This window comes from Dasypus novemcinctus, chromosome 26, assembly GCF_030445035.2.
Source record: "Dasypus novemcinctus isolate mDasNov1 chromosome 26, mDasNov1.1.hap2, whole genome shotgun sequence".
Classification (NCBI taxonomy): Eukaryota; Metazoa; Chordata; class Mammalia; order Cingulata; family Dasypodidae; genus Dasypus; species Dasypus novemcinctus.
In genome coordinates, this window is record NC_080698.1 from 16,179,090 (window position 1) to 16,196,481 (window position 17,392).

Sequence of the window (17,392 nt, forward strand, 5' to 3'; positions counted from 1 at the left end):
GCGGCGGCGGGAGGAGCTCGCGGGGCAGCGGCCGCACCGAACCGGACTCCGGGCGGCGGAGACAGCGCCTCGGAGCCCGCCGCAGCCTCGCACGCGATCCCGCGCCCCGCAGACCGACCGGACACCGGGAGCGCGTCCCCCCGCCCGCCCCCCGGCCTTTCTGGCCAACTGCCTCGCGCTCTCCCTCCCTCTCTCCAGACTCCTCTTTTCCCTGGTGTTCTCAGAAAATGTAATTTTTTTAAAAAAGTTGCCGAACCGAAGGCGGCTGGAAAGAGAGAGGGAAGGGGGGAAAAAAAGAAAGAAAAAAACTCAACTTTGCCTGTGCGCATGCGTGCTTAGGCCGGCCTATGACAAACTCCGCAGGATTTTAAAGCCGTACCACGAGCTGGGGGTGCTGGCCCGGGGGCGGGGTACACCCCCCCCCGCCGGCCCCCTTCTCTCAGCTCCCCATCCCCCAGGCATCTGCAGAGAGCGAGGTCCGCTCTGCAGCCGCTGCCTGCACGCCGCCGGCTGTCTGGGCTCCTTCCAAAGCTGCTGACTCGCGGGAGGTTGAACCCCAACTTCCCAAGGGAACCCGTTGGCTGGCTTTCCCCAGGCCGCTCCCTCCGGCGCTGCGTGGGGACTGCCACCTGGTCTAGAACCTTGCCGGCGACCTCCTCCACAGTCTTACCCCTGGAGGAGGGTTCCTGAGCCCTGGGGCTGGGGATGGGCGCGGACGTCCTGCAGTGGCCCTGGTGGAGTAAGAATTTAGGTACTGGGGTGCAAGATTAGGCAGCCGCCTGGGATCCAGCCCTTTCAGGCGCGACACTCCTTCCGCCCGCGCGGATCTCGATGGGGGATCTCAGGTGAGAAGTTTGACAAAATGGGGATCCGGTCACCGGAACTTTCAGACACGTCGGGCCAGCCGCGCTGTGGTCGTTGGGACCCTCGGCGGCGCGGAGATGGTGAATGTGCACCCCCACCCCCCGCCCCAGCGCGCCAGGAGCGCCGCCCCGAATACCGCCTCACACGGGGGCGCGATTCTTGTCCTACATCTTCCCCACCTCCCAGTCATCGACGTGGAAGCCCCTCGGTCCCCCAGGATTCAATTTCCACAGTCCTTACAGCACACACTTGACCTGAAGGCGCAAAATCCATGGCCTGGGTACCTGCAAGTGATCGCTGTTTTCTTTTGTTCCCTATGGCTAATCCCCCCCCCCCCCCCCAGTGGTCCCCAGCGCTGCCCCGCCCTCTGCAGCCCCTCGTCGGTCCTAGCCCGCTCTATTCCCTTGGCCCCTTCCCCCGGCCTGACCTCTTTCGCCATGCGCGCCAAAATGGCAGTGTGCGCGGTGAGGGGTGCCCCAGCTCTGTGAGCCCTCGCTTTCTTTCGCTAGGGGCGCCTGCATCCTGAGGGAGGGGAACCCAAAGTTCCGGAAGCTCCTCTTCGGGTATCTTCCCCTCACCTCCTGGCACCCCGTTCCCTTCACCCTCTCTAGACTTTGACCACTTAGCAACCCGTGGGCATTTTCCAGTTTTCCAGTCTAGCCTAAGATCTGTCCTTGGGAGTGGGGGTGGGGGTGGGGGTGGGGGGAGAGTGGGCGCTTGTTTAAGTAGAGGGTTTCCGTCTTCTCTGGCAATGTTCCTCTGCTCCTCTCCTTCCCTTCTTTTCTTTTCTGCTGTGCTGGGTGGCTGCTGCCAGAGATTCAGCGGGCCACCGAAGTGCACGTGGCCCCTGGGCTGGTACCCCAGCTCTGCCCCCCCGCCCCCGAGTGTCGCAACCCCGGGTCCTGGTCACCAGTGAGTCAGCACCAAGAAGGCAGGGAATGAGTTGGCTGTGAATGGAATTCCCAAAGGACACCAAAGCCACTTGGCACCTGACTACCAGCGTCCAGGGGCCACTCCCATATTCGAGCATGTTCCTGCAAAGAGAAGGGCAGTTAACAGGAGCATTTGCTCCACCCACACTGCCAGTCCAGAAACATTGGCTACTGGCTGCCCAGACACATATGTAGCTATATTCTGAATTATCCGGATTATTGCCTGTTTCTCTCCAATTGCCTTTGCTTGGGTGGAGAGTCACAAAAGCTCTCTTGCCTGTTGGCAGGCTTTCCCCTAGTGGTAAGTGGTGGTGGTAGTGGTAAGCCTGAAGATTCTGGAATGTGCAGGAGTTCCAGTCCTTGCTCTGCCATATTCTATCTGTGGAATGTTGGAGAAGACCTTTAGCTCTTCAGGCCTCAGAATCCTCTGGAAAACAAAACAAAACAAACCAACAACCAAACAACACAGAGAAATGCCATGATCTACCTTGTAAGGGTGCTACATTGAAACAGGATGACCCTGAAAATTCAGGGGCGTGGTGAGAAGGGAAAGGGATGCCCATGGCTGCACATAGTATGGCACCTGGCACTTGTCACCCCGACTCTGCTTCTACAGAAAGCAGCTCTGAAAATCGAAGTTTCCAAACCCCTTTGGGGCAAAACTGAACCTGAAGTGACAAGGCTATTTACAGTCTTAATTTTTGCTGAAGAAATATTAACTTGTTTGATTACTAGGGTACTGCCCCAGACCTGCTGGGGCTGTTGCAAATTAAAAAGACATATACCCTATTCAATGTTTCCAAAAAAAAAAGTCATAACATTTCTAATGAAACCCATCTGGCCCCCAAAGACTTCAGATAAAGAATTGTGAACTTTATCTGATTATATTAATAATGGGTGTACTGAGACTATGCCCCACAAGGAGGCAATAAGCTCCATCACAGCAGGGCCTCAACTGTGTTGCTCATGGCTGTAACCCCAGTGCTCAGAACAGTGCCTGGCGCTTCGTAGGTGTTCAATAATGTTTGTTGAATGACTGAACAAAGGAGCAAGTAGATGAAGATTATTTCCAGAAGATGAGGACCTGTGAATGGGAACCAACTGGGCATCCAGTTTGAGCTTTCCGGTCAAGGGGACTCAGTTCTAAGAGCCAATCCTATACCAGTGTCGACTAGTGTGGCTGGGAGAGGAGCTAACAGTAGGAAGAGAGAAATCAATGCCTCTCCATTGGCGAAGGTTCTTGGGTAGCGCACCTCCAGTCTGTGGAATTCCTCCTTTACCTCTGCTAAACTCTGCATGCATTTGGGTATGCACACTCAGATTGAGTCATCTGAAGACCCAATGGCAAGGCATCACCATGCTCCACTCATTAAAAATGCTTTCGAGGCTTGGGAACAAATAAATCAATATTTTTGGCTGCTCTCCCAACAGAGTTATTTCACAAAGCAGAGCACGAGATAAGGAATTTATGAACGATTGCATCCCTGTGCCGCCTTTCCCAGCGGGAGAAAGCAGAGCCCGGGTTGTCATTCTGGGAAAATCTACCCCCTTTTTATGCCCGGCAAATAATATTTTATGGCCCTGGGTTTATGGTGCTGTTTTAATGATCCGCTGTAGAAAGCGGTTTTCTCTCCAGTCACTAGAATTTGTCAAGAAGGGCTTGAGGCCATAAAAGGGGGGATGGGCCCCAGGGACAAACAGTCTCCATCTTCTGAAATAAACTCATAAAGAGCCCCAAGATGTTTACTCCTTTGCCTCAGAGTCAAGACCAGCCGGGTTGCCTGAGAGGGGCCAGCAGGTCGAGCACTAAAAAGGACAAAGAGGCCGGAAAGGGGGGGCGGCTTCCTCACCACCACATGGCCACAGTCAAAGTAATACCCTCATACGGGGCTGCTGCCGGCCCCTGGGCTGTGCAGGGCAGAGGCCCTCTAGGGTTACAGGACATTTCTGGACTCAGGGCTGACTCCAGGAGTTTCTCTGAAAGTCTCAGTCTCTCTTGGTACTTGGCCTGATCAGTGTGCCCTCCCTAACTTAGAAACCCCCTCGTTTTTATAAGTGGCATTTCTTTGAGGGCCCAAAGTGAGTGCTTTTTTTTTTTAAAGGACCATCAGGGTTAGACAGACCTGAGTTCAAATCCCGGCTCTGCCTCTTGCTAGCCGAATGGCTCTATGGCAGGCACTTCCCCTTCTGAGCCTCGGTTTCCCGGCTCAGTAAAGTAGAGATTGAAATGTACAGATTAGGTTTATATCACAATTAAGATAATGTCCAAAGGCCTTGATCCAGATCCTACTGATGGCGACTGCTCAATGAATGGCAGCTGCTACGAGGACCTCAATGCGAAAAATCTGTCCCTGGGTACCTGGGTCAAATCCTGAGACAAATGAGGAAGCCAAGGAGGGTGAGGGTAAGGGTACAGGGAGAGGAGAGAAATGCAAGAGGCAATTACATAATTATCGGCCATGTGCACATGATGCAATTCAACAAAGGTGAGGCCAAGTGCTGAGATAATAGGGAATAATAATAATAATTGCTGGTATCATTTATTGAGCTTTGTGCCAGGCCATCATTCATTGCCTTTTCTAATCCTCACTACTTTATGAAGTGGGACCTATTATTATCTGCATTATATGGAAAAAAGGGGAGCATCAAAGAGATCACAGCTTCTATAAACCCAAGCAGGAAGCAGGAACCAGGAATCCTGAAGGAGTGTTGGATTTGCTCCACTAAGCACCAAACATCACTTCCACCAGAATCAGCCATATTAGGAATGCCTGGTTCAAGTCCAGTTCAATGGTGCTATCACAAAGGTTTACTTAAAAAAATTTTTTTTTCCTATCTGGTTGTGTCATTGTCTTTTTGGCAGGTTGTGTCACTTTTTGGGGGCCTGCACCTCTCTGCGCAGGTCTGGAACAATTTTTCCCTTTTCGTTTCTTTTCTTTTTTCTCAGGAGGTCCTGGGGATGGAACCTGGGTCCTCCATATGGTAAATGGGAGCTCAATTGCTTGAGCCACAGGTGCTTCCACAAATGTTTTCTTATTTCATTAACTGAAGCTATGACTTCCTTGCCCTTATCCCACCACCACCATCCCCAATGGTAGTATCCACACTCTGCAACTCACCTTGAATTGTGACCTTCCCTTGGGCAGCATTCTTTGAATTCCCCGTCCTCTGAAAAGAGCTTGGTCTGGTGCTTGTCCTGTATTATCACTGAAGGTATGGATGAAGGCGTAGGGGTTCTCACTCCCCAATGCAGCTCAGATCATGTTGCTCCCCTGCCTAAAATCCTTCAGGAGTGCCCCAGCATCTTCCAGATAAGTCTAAATGACTTAGCCTGGACTGTGTGGTTTGTCGGAATACATCATGCATCCTTTGTGCTTGCTGTTCCCTCTGCCTGAAACACTGTTCCCTCCAATCTGGGCACCACCTTAACGGAAACATCAGTCTTGTCTTAAAGTCACCTCTGCTCCCTCCCCACTAGCCCCTTGGCCTGTATGATTTTCTTCATAGCACCCATCCTGATCTCATTCACATGCATGTTTGTTCACCTATTTATTCCCCCCTCCCCCTGCCCCATCTGCATTGTTCCAAGCTGTAACCCACAGTCCCTGGAAAAGGAAAAGTGTTCAGAATGATCATATGAATGAATGAGTGACCAGTCTTACCCACAGCCACAGAGTTAGCAAGAATTTGAACTCTGGTAATCCATGTCTAGTTCTCAAAGGCTTTGCCACTCTACCTTACCTATTTGTAAACACAGACAAAACTGTCTTTTAAAAGATGTTTCCCTCATTCCACAAATGTACCTACACTTTCCCCCTTGACCTCTCCTACCACGGCTTACCTTAAGTGGAAAGAGACTGTTAAGAGAAATAGTTTTCCTCTGAAGAAAGACAGTCTTCCATTTATTCTCCCCTTTTGTCATGTCGTTTCTTCTGAAAAGTTGTTTTCTCCTAACTGGCATTTCCTTATGAAAAGCAGCTGGTCCGGGCATCCTGTGATACAGTTCAATATTGTCTACTCCATATTCTATGTGGACCACTGGGCATCTCTAAACTGGATTTAGACGAACATAGATTAACTGTTCCTGGGGAGCAAAGTCCCTTTACTAACATGGAGGAAGCTGCTTTTCTTAGAGAGAGAGGAGAAAGTGCTTTTAATTTTGTTTTATTTTTTCCATTTTCAATATTAGGTGTCTAAATCTGTATATTAGGGCTTTGGATATCTAATTTAGCCACTCTTGATAATCACTTTTGTTCCCAAAAAACCCATTATATAGCTACATTCCTGGGTATGTGAAAGAAAGTTTTAAAAATGTTTAGCAAATTTCCATTGTTCGGCAGGGCAATCTAGAAAAGTGGCATATTTTTCCAAATTTTCTGATTTAGACATACCGTGAAACTGGTTGGCAGAAAAATAAGATCTCATTAGAAAGCAGCTGGCTAATACTAAGATATGGTTCTAACTAGATTCTCGTATTGATCAAATCTTGTTCCTTCAGATAAGAGGGGACTACCTGAGAAGCCTACCTGTGACACACACTTGGACCAGGGGTAGAATGGACTTGGCCCAAACAAGAAAAGTGAATCCTGGCATCTCAAGATTACTTACCAATACGGTCAACTCTCCTGGTCATTTTAGCCATATAACACTTAATTTTTAATATAAAACTAGTAAACACTACCCTTACATAGCAGCAAAATAGCTGAATGAAAATGACAGAGTTTAGCCATTCAGTCCGTTACTTGGTGTTGTCGACACTAAAGTGTGCATGAAACACCCAGGAAGGCAACTGCATTTTTTTTTTAACTTTACAAGAACAGTTTGACATCATCATAGCAATTTTACCTCTTCCTGAAGTCTAACACGATTGACTTTAATGTGATTTTTTTCTATAAAAATATTCCCAACCTCCTCTAGAGGGATCTCATATAATTCAAAATAGCAAGTTAATATCCCAAGTCCTTTTAATTTTGTATACTCTGCTGCTGTAATCATCGGTGCCAGGTAATGTAGCTCTATTATACGTTCCCTAACCTGTCTCAATAATCAGTAAATTTTAAATGAAAGTTTCTTTCCTCCACTCAGTTCAGTCCTTCATTCAGTTATGTATAAGTGTCCATTAAGACCAAGTGGCAATTCAATGGCTTTGAGAAAAATATGAGGAACACTCCCAGGGCAAAAGATACTGATGTCACTGAATATATTTAACATAAATGGTTTTAACTTCAGCAAAGATTTCTACTTAACAAAAAAAAAGCAGTCACTCCTTGGCAATACCACAGAATGCAAGAAAGTGAAATGAATAATGGCAAAGTATTAAATTACCTATTCCAGCCCATTTCTCTATCTACCAAGTATATATACGAGCGTGATGGCTCCACTCAGGGCATTCAAGGACATGCTCCACAAGGAGCTCTAGTCCCACCCCATGGCCCTCACTCCTCAGACAGGCAGATGGGTCATAACAGATTACTTGGGGCAAAAGCACCATCTCTTCCTCATTTTGCATGCTCCATTCAAGGAGGTTTGTTAATATCGCCTTGCTGTTTTGAAGTGGGATTCATACAGTCCGTATGATAACAATATCCATTTCAAAATCCAAATCCACGAACAGAAAATAAAAGCAAATCATAAATTTAGAGGGTTGGTTTGTGGGGACTGAATTATGGCTACAAGAAACAAATCAAAGAGCAGCTTACAACATGGAAAGTAATGGCTGTAGGAAAACTGACATGCTGCATGCTCTTCATTCATTCACTCGCTCATTCATTTCATTGTTTGCTCATTCAGTTATGAGTCATCTACTGAGGCTCAACAACGATTCATTTAACAAGCATTTATGGAACACCCATTCCTTCCTTCATTCATCAAATTAGTATTACATAGGCCAGATCATGTTGGCTTATCCCTATTGGGTAATAGATGTTTACTGAGCATTTACTAAGAGTTAATCATGAAGAGGCTCTAGAAGGAAGTCCCAAATTTGTAAGGGGGATGAAAGGCCCTAAAATGTTTTTCTTGAACATACCCTAGATATTACTATTGCTTGGCCAAGGTCATAAGGCCTATGGCCTCTTAGCTCAGTGGCTCTGGAATAGGGCTAAAAGGGCTTAAGGTCTAGTCCAACAACTGGGATCCCACCTTATGCTGGCTGGCCACCACAGACATCTTTGGTCCCAGGGCAGTCCACTGAGGGAGAGGGGTTGCCTCAGGCCCAGTGGATCACTCTTAGAAAACAAGCCCTCTGCACTGGCCGTTTTCCTGCTGGGGCTCTCATGCAGAAGTAGGCCCTTCAGAGAACAAAGGAGCTTGGACTCTGTTAGAAGCTGGCTGGAGGTAGAGAAAAACTGTAACCCAAACAGTCGCTTTTTCCCAATCTTGACTATCCCATAGAAAACAGAACTTCCCCTTACTTCTCTCCAAAACCTTTTACTCTAGTCTGTTCTGAGTATTTTACAGAAATCATATCATGTGTACATAATGATATAATGTCATTTGGCCTGCCCTGAATAATAGCAGGGGCTATTACTATCCTGATTTTGCAGGTGAGGAAAGTAAGCTCAGAAAAGTGAAGCAATTTGCCCAGAATCAAACAGCCAGGATTTCTACCTGGGTCCTGTAAATCAAATGTTTTGATTGCAAAGGACAAAAGTAGAGAGGAGAAGAAGGAAAAGAGGAGGAGAGAAGGAGAGAGGAAAGCAGAGGATAGTGATGGAAGGGGAGAAACAGGGCATGTGGGAATGATGAAAGGAAGGGATGGAGAATTACAGAGAAAGGGAGATGCCAAGACAATTCTCCCAGAAGAAGATGGGAAAGAATTCCTTCATTAACTCTCTCCTCTTCATTTGCCAAGGAGGTGCCTGCAGGATATCAGACGTCCAGATTGAAATCAAAATCATAATCATTTGCATGTTCCCATGTATCTGACGAAGTGTTCAGGAGACCAAAATTAAATTGCTTCTTTTCGTTTGCTTCATTTGAACCCAGCTGTGCAGTCTCCCAATGGTACATTCTTCAGTTTGTCCCTGGGCACCTTCCTTAGGTGGCTTCCAAAGTGTCATTGCTCACGATGGAGAGTTTCACTTAGGCTATAAAACTGTAGAAGTATCAACCAAGTCAAGGGTTTCATGCCCAGATAATTCACCTATTTCTTCCTTCCTTCATCCAGCCTTCCCTAATTACCTACCATGTGCCAGGAATTGTGCTCAGCACCAGAGATGCAGAATTGAATGGGTCGTGGCACCTGCTCTCCAGGGCTCTCAATACAGCAGGATAACCAGACACATGCAGAAATGATGCTGAAGGTAATGATTGTTAATGCTCTGCAGAGGTAGGTAGAGGCACAGCAAAGAGACAAAGAAACCCACCACTAAAGGAAGAAGTCAAAGGATTACGCGAGCCATCGAGGCAGGGCATCTCCTCTGGACACCTAGAGCTGTAGTCTGCCCAACGTCTATTCCTCCTTCCTCTGGTAAGTCAGTGTACCTGATTCTGCTTTGAGGACCCACCTACCCTCTCCTTCCAAGCCAAGTGATTTGGTGGGGCTAACTCCCACCCCTGACTCCAGGTCTGGGCATGTGACTCAGGCCTGGCCAATTAGGGCAGAGTCATATGACATGGAGTAGACCATCGAGAGAGTTTGGGGTTTTCTCCTTGTGGCACTGGGGGGTTAGGGGTGTCATTTTTCCTTTAAGGTTGCTAACCTGGTCATCTGTAAGCTGGAGTTTTGGGGTGATGTGCAGAAGGCACTACATGATGAAAGCAACCTTAAAAATGAAGGCAACGTAGAATTAAGCAGGGCCAAGGAATGGAGGGAAAATGAGACCTTAACCATCTGATTCTGCTGGCGCCCCTGAATCCAATTGCACCTGAAGCCTGTATTTTCTTGCCCACCTTTTATCCAGAAATTAGCTTGATTTGGGTTTTATCACTTGCAATTCAAAGAGTTCTGACAATACAATGATGTTTAGTGTTTTAGGGAAATTAACATGTAAGCAAAAATGGCTAAATCAGGTTTAGGGTTAAATGGCAGAGGCTGGTTTCCTGAAACCAGCCCCAGGACCTAAAGGAGATTTGCTCTGAGATGGTCCCCTTGTGGCAGAACATCTTGTCAGTCCAAGGAACCCTGGGAAATGACCACTGAGGCGTGACTAGCGCAGAATCAAGGAGAATCAGGGGAGGAAGGCAGCAGTGGGAAGACAAGCTGGGGAGGTGCAGAGAGTAGGTGAGTGGTTTTGCTTAGAGATAGACACGCATGGCTGTGATGGAAGATGCAGCCTGTGACTGTTTCTACATCTACAGGACATCTCGTTTCAGCATATTTGGCACTGTCAGGAAAAACAGTAAAATTTTTTTTTTAAGTGTTAGAATTTGGGACCTGAGGGGAAGTCAGCAACTTTTTTTTTTCTTTAGGTTTATTTTATTTCTCCCCCCACCCTCGTTTGCCCTCACTGTCTATTCTCTGTGTCTATTCATTTTGTGCTCCCTGTGTTTGCTCATCTTTTTTTTTTTTTAGGGGGCACCGGGAACCCAACCCAGGACCCCCCATTCAGGAGGGAGGGACCCAATCGCTTGAGCCACCTCTGCTCCCTGCTTGTTGTGCCTCTCATTTTATTTCCTTGTTGTGTCTCTTTACTGCATCATTTCACCACACCAGCCTGTTGAATCAACACTTTGTCTTGCTCCTCTTCCTTTAGGAGGCACCAGGAACCGAACCTGGGACCTCCTATGTGGTAGGCAGGTGCCCAAGTGCTTGAGTCACATCCATTTCCCAGCAACTGCCCTTTAAAAGTAAGCTCTTTATTTCTGTGGTTGGTCTGATCTGACTTCTTTTGGAATCATAAAGCAAATGGTTTTAAAAAACTAAATCTGTTTGAGTCTTAAATGGGTCTTGAAGTCCAAATACTAGGGGAGAGGAAGAGGGACCTTAGATTCCCTATGCCTATTAGGAACAAAATTTGAACTAATAGTTTCTCCATGTGGAGACGTTAATTCATCACATAAATATTTCCTACCAGTCTTCTATGGGCCTAACTCTGTGCTAGGGGAGATGCTACAGGGTCAGGCAAAAAGTAGATAGAATTCCTGCCCCCAAAGAGCTTACACATCCTCCCAACCAGAGATCTTTCTCTGCATGGAAGGGATTATCTTCCTCCCTCCCTCTCTTCCTCCCTCCTCCCCCTCTCCTCCTACTCTCCTCCCTCCCTCTTCTCTCTTCCCCCACTCCTTTCCTTCCACAGTTATTTATTCGCACCCACTTTGTGTAAATACATTCATTATATATGACAATGTGAAAACTCAGTAAGTGGAATATTTCAGGAAAGAGCTATTCATTAAGGGTAGATTAATTGGTAAATTGAGAATATGAAAAAGTACCACATTAAACTTCTATTACATGTCAAAACCTCCCCTTTTTAATACCTTTGTTGAAAATGAAAAATCTATTAATTTTTTCCTCAGTAAATGCAGCCTGGTAAACCTAGTTGACACAATTTTCATGGACTAGGAAATGACGGCTTGGTGGTTAGACCTGCCCTGTTCAAACCAGTAGCCACGAGCCACACATGGCCATTGAGAACTTGAAATGTAGCTAGTCCAAATTGAGACGTGCTGTGAGTGCAAAATACACACCAGACTTCAAAGACAGGACAAAAACAATAATGAAATACAGAACATTAATAGTTTCTATATTGGCTTGAAAGGATACATTTGAAAGGATATTTTGGAGATATTGGATTAAATAAAATGTTATTAATTTCTCTTTTTAATTTTTAAAAGCAATATGGCAATTAGCAAAGTTTGGATTGTATATATGGCTTGCATTATTTTCTTTTGGGCAGCTCTGGGTTAGGGGATGGACTCTGGAAGTCAGAGTCAGGTTTGAAATCCAGCTTCTCTATGTAATAACTGTGTGACATTGAATAAGTTACTGAATCTCACCAAACCTTGGTTCCCCTGCTATAAAAGGAATTTAACAGTATCTAGTTATTGGGATGTTATGACTATTAAATGAGAAAATATGTTCCACGAGTATAGTACAAGGCTTGGCATGTAGTGCATTCTTAATAAATGTCAGCTATTCAGAGTGACTCTGCAGTATTGAACCTGGTGAGTCAGGAGATTGGGCTACATAAAAATGTACCATGGGAATTTGCATAAATCCCTGAGCTGAAGCTGTTTCCCTTTGATTTGCTATTTTCCTAAATATGGAAAATGAGGGTATTGTTAATGGGTGGCCATGGCCAGCCAGGTTCTGGTTAAGCACAAGCCCTGGTGAGTTAGGTTTTGGTTATCGAAGGACTAGTACCCAGTGTAATTCTTCATGGCACTAGAGAAGAAATGTTGTTACTCTCGAATGTCTTATTAATATAGGTCCTTTTTCCTGAGAGCGTGCCATGCGCTAGGCAATGGGCTAAGCATTTGACAGGAAGGCATCCCACGTGGTGCTCTCACCAACCTGAAGGATGGGAGGGTTGGGTGATTTGCTGAGGGTCACCCAGCAGGGAAGTGGCAAAGGTAGGACTCAACCCAAATCTTGTGACCTCAAACATTGATCTACGTGTCACTGAAATGGAAATACTCTGGGTAATTCTCTGTGGCCATGACCTTGTGGTCCCTCCTATAAGTATTGTGTATTGTTTAGATAGCAGAGAAAACTTGGTTTACCTGCTTTGGCCCCAGACAAAAAAGAATCATAACAATGAAAATGAGCTTTCATAATAATGAAAATTTCTGCTTTCAAAGTTTCCCATTCTCTAGTTATTAGCAAGCAGAGAATACCCATCCTTCAAAATGACCCCATGAAATGTAGCCCTACTCATCTAGGGCCCTGAAATATTACTAGCCAGAATCTCATAAGAGGTAGCGTTTCCTCCCTCGGGAATTTTCCAGGATTTTGCAAATATGACATTGTTAATCCACCCAATACCGGGATGAGACAGGTGGATGGAAGTTACTATTATTCTTGCTTTCAAGATAGAATATTTGAAGCCAAGAGAGGTTAAGCAATTTGTCCAAGGTCAAATGGTGAGACAGAGGCAGACCTGGGAAGGAAGCAGGTATCTTCTGAAATTCTAATCAAATGCACACACTGGCTGGCCAGTCACCACGATGTACTGAAATCCAGTTATATGCCCTTAGCACAAAGTGACGGACTGACTTTAAACGTGATTTCTGTAGCTGCGTCTAACTGAATCTGCGAGGACTGGTTTAACACCCATGTCCAAAGTGATATCAGATTTTTCTCAAATATCAGCTGGAAAAAAAATGCAGCTTCTTCCTCCTCGCTATAATACAAATGAGGTATCTATTTTCCCTAGCTCTGTTATATCTAAACATACCTAGAAGTGAAGTCTTGAAGGATAAAGGGAGAATTGTTTTGAAAAGAGCCCTGCTTGGGTTGTCTTTTCTTCAGAGACAACCTGTAGCACATAGAAAGGTTTAGGGAGCATCTTGCTATTTACCCTGGTGTTGAGACTGAGAAAAGATGAACATAAACTAACCTTGAATTTCACAAAATCTAGAATCCAATTACTCACCTTTGAACTCATTAAACACACTTTACTCTTTTCAGCTGTACACTTCTGACGATAGGTAAAGATGAGATGCATAGCCTGGAGTCATAGTTGGAAAAAGAGAAGACTTTCGGGTAAGCCAGAAGGAATAAGTGCTTCATGCTAAGAATTCCAAGGACATTTGCACAGAAAATTTGTGTACAGGGTACTCTGCTGCTAATGATCACTCTTGTCCAATTTCCAAAGAGCTCTGCCCTTCCAAATGGCTGGAGCAAATTTGTATTCCTTTCTGCCTCCCGGAGTTTTGGACATTTAAAACCAGCTACTCTGTTGTCGATTTTCAGTTGTTTGCGACAAAGTGAGGTTTCAACGAAACTGTTGTTGTCAGAGTGAAAATAAGGCCCCATTTCATTAACTTGGTGGGGGGACATCTACACTTTTAGAAATGGCCACATGCCATGCTGTGAGCTTGTTCTGTAAGAATTCACAGTGGCTGCTTTCGGATTTGTTGAATTTTAGTTTAATTGACCAAATAAGACTCTTGGAGAAGTTTTTCTCCCATGAACTCATAACTTCTGGAAGTACAGGAGATCTGGGACTGGTCATTCCAAGAAATTCTGATTCTATTGCCTGTCATTGTTCAACCAGCTCAAGCTTATCTCACCACCCTTGGTCCTTTGCTGATGTGGACAGCTCCTTTCAGAAACACCAAATGCACCCAAGCCTACTGCAGGAATGCTCTCTTGCTAACATGCAGACACTGAAAGGGAGAGGAAAGGAGCATATCTACCTTCTTTCCAAAAATCAAACATATTGGGGGAATCCAAAGGTGAAGCAATTCCTTCCCTTTCTCATAAACTGAAAACATCATGCCCAGAAACCAGAGCATCAACTAGAATTTGGGCCTCAAGTCCAACATTTTATCTTGCAAAAGACTATCTTGAGCATTTCCAGGTGTAATTATGGCATCTTAATATTTCCAATAGCCCTAGTATCTTGCTGTCTGAGTTGTAAAATCAACTAAGAAAGGCAATTGCGTTATGAAAGGAACATTGAGAACCAAGATGATAGATTTTGGCCACAGGCAAAGATACTGCTTCCTAACCAACCTGTGATGAATCGCAAGACCTTAATTTTACTTAAAGATGCGTGAATACACTAGTTTTGGAAGGAAAGAGGAAATAGACCTGCCCAAAGCAAGGGATTCCTTCTAATGATACTTATACCATACTGGCATTAGTCCTTTTTACAGTTTTTCTAACCACACACATTTCTTATCTTACAATTTGGGCAGGTCTTGCTGGCCTTTTAAAAATCCTCTGTTTTATTGCCCAAAACCCTTGCTCTCGATTTGAGTTCATGTGTTTTGTGGAAATACAAGTGGTAATTACACAAGTCTTTCCCTCCCTGTCATTGGCAACAGTTACCAGGGAAATTTACAGCCCCCAATATCCAGATCTGGAAACTGGTTATTAAACGTGGCCAAGGACAACCCTGACGTGGCAAATGGGATCTGAACAAGGACCAGCTCAGCAGCAGTTCTTGTGAGAGCATGCCTGGGAGGCAGCAAGTGCCCCCCAGTTTCATTTTGTTAAACATTTTCATTATTTATGATAAGATTCCTACTAATAGTAGCTATCATTTCTATGTGTTCAGGATCTATTATGTGGCTGGCATTGCATTAAGTACTCATTTAATCTTTGTAAAAAACACACTTCCAGGAATGTATTATAATTCCCAATGTTAACAGGGGGGAAGCAAGGGTGGAGGGACTTTGTAACCCACCCAGGGTCATTCATTTGGGATGTGGTGGAGTCGGGATTTCAAATTTCCAAGGACTACAAACTCACAGCGCTTCAAGGGCCAGGCAGGGAACACACTGGAGTGAAGCTGGCCAGGTGTGACATTTTAGAGCGCAGTGAGGACAACCGAGAAATGGCGAGTACATCCTACAATTCCCGAAGCCCCCCGACTCCAGGCCTAGCACTATTCCCCCGTCAAAAAAAGTAAGACATCGTTAAACAAGAAAGAGCTGAGGCCTAAATTCATTGCATAGATCCTAGTGTTTCAGCCGCTGCGATTTGAAACTGGATTAATGCTTCATGGCGTTATAAATGTTCAGGGGAAACTTCCTTAGTGAGCTATAACATGCAGACTGAAAAGTACACAAATCCTAAGGCTATCACTTGATACTGCACACACCTGTGTAACCAACGCCCAGATCAAGAATCAGAATATAACCAGCATCCTGGATGCCTTTTCTGTGCCCTCCAAGGGCAGCCACTGTCCTGACTCCTAAACCCCATAGATCAGTTTTGTCTGTTACTGAACTTCATGTAAATGGAATCATATCATATGCTCTCCTTGTGCCAGCTGCTTTCTCTCGTGTATGTGAGATTCATCCACGGTATGCCACAAAGCAAGAATTACTTCTAAAGAGCTTTTATTCTCAAATCTACTCTTGATATATTCACCCAAATACTTGATACCTGAGCACTGAAGGAGGAAAACTTACTTCTCTGAATATATAGGTTTTTTTTTTTAGGAGGTACTGGGGATTGAACCTAGGACTTTGTATTTGGGAAGCAGGAGCTCAATCACTGAGCTACATCTGCTCCCTGAATATAGATTTTAAAAATTGAAGTAAGGTACTCTAGGAATTTTGTTACAGTTACGAGTAGAGCTTTGCTGTCTAAATGTGTTTCCTAAACATTTCCTCATGCATTGTCTCTTTTCATCCTCTCATATCCCTTGCCAGGTAGTTAAAAAACATTTTATTCCCATTGGTTAGATTCTAAAACAGAGGCAGCATGTGGTTATCCATTGTATATGATCCCATGAGCAAGTGTAACAAAATAGTTATAAAACTGAAATTTTAGCCATGGTGTCTTGGTTGTCAGCCTGATGCAGTTTCTACAAGGACATACATCCTGTTGCTCTCCTCTGGGTCAAAGCTCCTTTCAAAGGAAAAAGAAACCCATCTGCAATGTGAAATGCTGTGAGCTTTTCATACTGCTCTGTGTACGTGATGTTTCCCCACCCAGCATTCATTTTCCTTTCACATATGGGAAACTTCCCCTTTCTTGGTCCACAAGGTTGGGGCAGGACTCTATCCCTAGCTTTCAAGTAGGATCTGGGGCCTCACCTGTAGCCTTGGGAGTGTCTGAGAATTGATTCAACAAATAACAGGGAAGTAAAAGCAAGATGAGAGTGAGGAATCACTTGAGCCCCTGGAACAAGCCATACCTGAAACCTGACATCATTAAACTGTTTCTTGCAGGGAGCAATATAATTGTATGTGTTTTGCTTAAATTGTTAGTTGTTTTTCTTTTCTTTCTCTTCAGGGGTGGTACTTAGAAAGAAAAAAAAAATCCTAACATAACTCTTATTCAAGTATGAATACTCATATTTCTCCTCCCAAATGCAAAGGGCCTTAGCATCCTTATCCAGAAAGTTGCACTTATGCAGATACAGAGGTTTTTGTCTTGAAATTATGCAAAGTTTCTCTCCTGAGTCATTCCTCTCTAAGTGAAGTCACCAGAATGACCACATCTGTTTTTAAACTATAGAAATGCTAACTTTGCCCTGCTCCAGGAGAAGGGGTTACTCCACCCATAACAAGCGTTTCTGCCATAGACGCTCATGTAATCCAACAGGGAAAGGCAAGGCTGGAAATACATCTAGAAAAGGCAAAGACGTTTTCAAAAAGAAGGGGGAAACAGATCCAAACAATGGGACTGTTGACTCAAACAAACAATTCCCATCTACAAGGCTTTGGCAATGTTTTTCCTTCTCTAGCCAGCACCTCCTCCCCATCTGTCACCAAGGCCCTCTTTCTATGACAGAGATCTGGTCATGTATCTGCACTTTAAAATCCACCACAAAAGGGAGGGAAAGGAGTAACTTTACAGGGGAGAAACCTGACAAAACCCACTTCAGTCGATCAAGGTCAACATCAACAGTCATAAATCATGTTGCTAGTATGTACCTTTGATATAATGGAATGAAAATGCACTTTGCCTCTGTGGTCTCCCCCCCCCAGTAACCCATAACTCCAGGCCCTTTATGAGGACAACGTTAGAA